This window comes from Cornus florida, unplaced genomic scaffold (assembly GCF_030987335.1).
Source record: "Cornus florida cultivar Cherokee Brave unplaced genomic scaffold, ASM3098733v1 CherokeeBrave_3.0.0_Hap2_Chr07, whole genome shotgun sequence".
In the NCBI taxonomy this organism is placed as follows: Eukaryota; Viridiplantae; Streptophyta; class Magnoliopsida; order Cornales; family Cornaceae; genus Cornus; species Cornus florida.
The window spans coordinates 61604935-61610198 of NW_026775577.1; the positions used below are offsets into that span (position 1 = coordinate 61604935).

The 5264-nt window shown below is 33.5% G+C and overlaps 1 long non-coding RNA gene across 1 annotated transcript; it reads left to right on the top strand.

The window, feature by feature from the left end:
* The first annotated feature begins 3224 nt into the window (after positions 1–3224).
* LOC132267683 (uncharacterized) lies at positions 3225–4299 on the top strand. Its single transcript, XR_009469050.1, has 2 exons — positions 3225–3855; positions 4074–4299. It is a non-coding gene; the product is annotated as an uncharacterized LOC132267683 (long non-coding RNA).
* The last annotated feature ends 965 nt before the right edge of the window (positions 4300–5264 follow it).

Sequence of the window (5264 nt, forward strand, 5' to 3'; positions counted from 1 at the left end):
GTTGAACCACTGGGACTGCTAGCTTATGGCAATCAAGGTGTTTAAAATCACTTTTAGTTTGATGAAAGTGGGATATAGAGTATTGTTGGTTTGTCACTTAGTCACTAGAATTGAAATGTGCTTAAAGTAATAAATGCAAGGAATTTAAGAGGAAGAAATCTAGAAAGAGAGGTCTAGGGAAGTGAATTCACCATCAACTATGTAAACATGCTTGCTTGCAAATAACTTAGGGGACAAAATATACATGTAACCATAATATGTATGAATGCAAGACAACTACCATATCTTCAAGAAGTTCACACATTCAAGAATTAAGTATAATCCATCAAAGGTTGGTATAATTCATCTATCTAAACTAAGGTATAGCATGAAATATCCTTCCTAAGCTATAAACCATCAAAGTCCTCAATTTGTGTGATAAGTGCATATGAAGTCAAAAGCTAAGAATAATCCATCAAAAAGGAGACCCTAAGCTATGGACTATCAAATCTTTCATACAACATGCCACTAAAACCATTTCATATTCTCATCTCCATTCTCACTAAGGAGATGTAAGCCCTATAATCGTGAAAACATACAATCTAAGACAAGATAATACATTTAACATAATCATTTATTGAATTGAAGAACATTTACAACATATGTAAGTCTCTAGAATATGAAAAGATTACATAAACACTTCATTCCCCAAATCAAAACAAGATTATGGCATGCTTACAAAGAATGGCTTCATCACCTCCCTAGGATAGGGAGTTAGTTGCTCATGGATGCAAGAGAAAAACGAGAAGAGATGAAAACCCCCTCCATTTTCGTGCTTAGAGGACACCCACAAGCCAAGAACTCAAGAACACTCCTTTTTCTCTCTAGAACCTTACAAAAATGAGAGAACTATCTTTTACAGTGTAACCACCCTCTAATATATCAACCTTAGCCTTCTATCTACTCCAAATTTATGGTCCTAAAAGCCCTAGACAAGATTAGAGCAATCCCCTAAAAAAGGGGATAACATTTGGTGAAGAAAATGGAGGCCCATGCCTGCTGGTCCACAGAATGGCAGGCGCCCGCGGATGCACGAACATTCTGCCCCTTTTGGCGCCCGCCTGCGGGTGTTCCTTAACTCTGTGCACCTTTGGTAAAACGACCATAAGTCCTTCCTCCGAACTCCAAATGACGAACCATTTGATGATTTGGAAAGATAATTCAAAGCTCTAAGTATGCTATGTTTTAATAGAAGTCCAATTTTCAAATTTGTTGGGTCAAAATGGACGAGCAAAGTAGAACTCCACTGCTGCCAGGCTGTAAACTTCAGCATTGCACACTTTGATATTCAAGAACTCATCAAAACATCATTTTTATTCTTTTTTGGGAAACAAACCTGAAAATATATAAAAACATGCAAATGAAGATAATCTATATAAAATAATCAAATAATGGACTTAACTAATGCAAATAAGGGCGCTTGAATATGCAATATTCGACGTTTATCAACAAACCCTTTTCATTGAGTAGCCGGGATTCTAGCCTCATCAAGCACTGAATTTCTCACGCTAAAAGGTGGAAGGCCCAAACTCTAGGTTACTAATTGAATGCTATGAAAAAAAAAAAAAAAAAAAAAAGTTGCAAAAGCAATAAAATAAAATTAAATAAATAAAAGTGAGGACTTCTCCCAAAAGGTGAGAAGTGGGAAATGATTAGATAGAGATTGTCTTGATTTGTAGTCTAGTTAATTTAAGCTTGTAAGTCCTTAGGGGTGTTTGAACACCTAGTGCCCTAAAGCCGTCTGTTTTGGGAATTATTGACCTAACGCTCGACCTCATGGATCGCTAGAAAGCTTGATAGATCAAAACATTGCACCATGCTTCCATCTTTGATCCTTAGGGATAAAATATATATATATATAAATAAAAATTAAAAAAATTAAAAAAAAAAATCGAGTGAAAAGAATAAGCGCACCTAGATGAATAAAGCTTTAATAAAAGGTCCACTTTTTGTCTTGATGATCGGTACTAGATTTGTGTGTTAGTTTGAGGGTAATGATGTGATCATTTCTTTAGTTGGCTTAGATAGCAACATATTTGATGCCGGTCCACTCAAAAAGAATTCTAGAGTTGTTTTGATTTGCAAAATCATTTTCTTGATGTGTGGAGGACCATACTTGCTTGCTTGATGTTGAAATTTTGGGAGATTGCTTGGAAAGGGTTGAAAAATTACATACTTGAGGTAGTTTTCTCCCAATGCTTGTTTGCAATATTGGTACCTCTTTTGTGATATTGAGCTTAATGTTTGTGGGTATCATTTCTGAAAACCCTCACGAGACTTCACTCGTCCACTAGGGGTAACCTAGGTGTTTAAAAGGCTTATTATATATGCTAAATGTAATCGTGTTCCCACGAAAGTGGCATTATCCATTTATTGCTTTCTAGTTCATACTTGTATAGTTGTTCATTTCATTCCTTTACTTTCTAGTTCATTGCTAGGGACTAGCAATATTTAAGTTTGGGAGTGTGATAAGTGCTGAAAAGTGTGCATTTAAACCCTTTAAGCTTAGGATTCTAGGACCTTTATCTATCTTACTTTCCCGTTTTAGACTGATTTCGTATTATTTCCATTTTCAGGTACTTAGCCCATAAATAAGCTAACTCAGCTAAATAAAAGCATAATTGAAGCAATCTTGAGATGAATCAAAGAAGGAAGCAAAGTGGGAGCAAAAGGAAGCAAGTGGTGGAAATTCAACAAGTTCGATCGATCTCAGGAAATATTCGATCGATCCAACTTTCTTCCGATCGATCGAAAAGATTCCATCTTATCCAGTTGTACCACCACACCTACCACTTTTGTCTCTTTCCCAAAAATACCAAAATATCTTAGATTTGTCTTTATCCAAAAAGGCGCCACCATAGATATAACAAACCGGATTTTTTAGTGTTGAAATTATATTTATTTCATGATTTAATTGTCAAAGATTGACTGTTTAATTTTTTATTTTGAAGATTTACCAATTAGTAATTGGGTCATTAATTATTTAATTTTGATTGGAGACTTGGTGAGTTACCCAATGAAAAGATTAATGGGTTAATTTTTGTTGTCCATATAATTTTGTTGAAGATTAATTAGTTAATTTTATTTTGTTACACTAATGATAAAGGAGCATATGGACGAAATTAATGATAAAGGATTAAATTATGATTTAATTTTTTTTTTTATGGTGTTTGATTTTGAGGAGGTATAGCTCATATATATATATATATATATATATATATATATATATATATATTAAGATAAGATTAAGAGGAAGGAAGCAAAGTGTTGGCAGCGAAATTGGAGGAAGAAAAAGTAAGAAAAAGAAAAAGAGAAAAAGGAAAAAAGAAGAAAAGAAAGGAAAATTGGTTACGGGTCCACTAGGAATTTTTGTGGTCAAAATTCCATGTTGCTTGGCTGGTCACGTGGCCTTGTTTTATGCTGGCTAATGAGTTTTTTTGATAAGTGATTCTATTGAAAGTAAAGTAATGAGATAAAGGTGGAAGAAAGAAATGGGTGGCGGGGTTCATTTTTTTTGATTAATTGTATTTGGCCTTGAAAATTTTCACGTGGTGATGTTTTTAGATAGATTGAAATTGTTGTAGGATCTATGAATGATAAGAAAGTAAGATAAAAAGTGAGATATTATTGTATTGTGTCGGTGGAAGTAAGTGAGCAGTTTTGATATTTTGTTTATGTTGGTGCACTACCTATTTAATGAGTGCTTGTGCACACTGATTGTAAATGATATAGAGAAGTGCACAAGAGAGCCGAGAGTTTACAGACTGAATCGAGAGCTCCCAGAGATGGATTTGATGACTTGTTTATTTTCACAGAGTAGGGATCATCATACCTTGAATGGCTTGGATGATTTTATTTCAAATATTTTGTTGATTGTTATTTTGCTAAAATTGCATATATGTATTTTGTTTAAAAGCATATATATATATATATATATATATATATATATATATATATATATTTGTGAAGCAAATTTATCATTAAACTCTTTGAAATCCTTGTTATGATTTTTCCTACTGTCTCCCCCCCTACAGTTTCAGGTACCGAGGATAAGCTTGGATTGCTAGTTGCGGGATTAGGTGGAAGAGTAGGAATTGAGGAATTAAATTATTTTATATAGAGATTTTTATGTATTCATTTGAGGAAATTGATTTAGTATCAATTTAATTAATTTGAGATGCTGTCTTATTTATTTGAGGAAATTTGATTGATTTTGTATCAATAAAGGGTATTTTATTTCTTTTGAGATCGTAGGTGTCTTTTATGAAGTATTTTGATTTAATGAAATCGAGAATTTTATTTAGAAAAAATTCGGGGTCGTGATAATAGAGGATCGATCCAGCTTAAGTTCGATAGTTCTCAGCCATGTTCGATCGATATCAGAGAATGTTCGATCGATCGAACTTCCCCAAGTGTGAGAAAATTCAATTTTTAGCTCATTAAAAGTTGTCTTATATCCAATCATTGGAAGGAATATAAGGAATGCCATTCTTGATACATATACTAGATAGACTTTTGACACAATTGATATATCATATTCTTAGTGAGGAAGAAACGAAGAGGGGAGACTAGAGACACAAGTTTGGAGTTCTTCCATCAACCAAGAAGAGGAGCAATCTCTACCATGGAGTTAGCCCTTGAGGGTTGGAGGACGCCATCCATGAGTGGCTAGACATCCTCTTGGGACTAGAGTTAGCCCTAAGCATACTTTATACATCTTGATTTATGTATTTTTGAGGGGATTTGTATTATGATATATGTTTTAACATTTTTATATACATAGATCTTGTTTATTCAATGATTTGTGTGGTTTAATGCTTCCAATTAATCATTTCATTCTACCCATATGTCTATGTATGCTAGAATAGATGTTCATGTGTTTGTCTCTATTTCTTGTGTTGTTGATGCATGTCTATGTGTATTAATGCTATAGATCTAGAGATTGTCCAGACATAGTGCTTAATAGAATGCTCTTGTGGTTTATTTGATGGTTTATACTCATTTCTTAATGGATTGTGCCTCTCCCTTAGTTTAATTAGTTTAATTTCATGTCATTAACTTAATTGTAGTATAGTTGTAGTTTAGATGTTAAATGGGAGGACAATCCATGCTTATGGTTTGATGTTCCATACTTATGAAAACAAGTAGCATATGTCTCAAACCTTGTGATGTGTTTGGATTGTGAGCTTAAAGAAAAGATTAATGACTTAGTTTGATATATTATG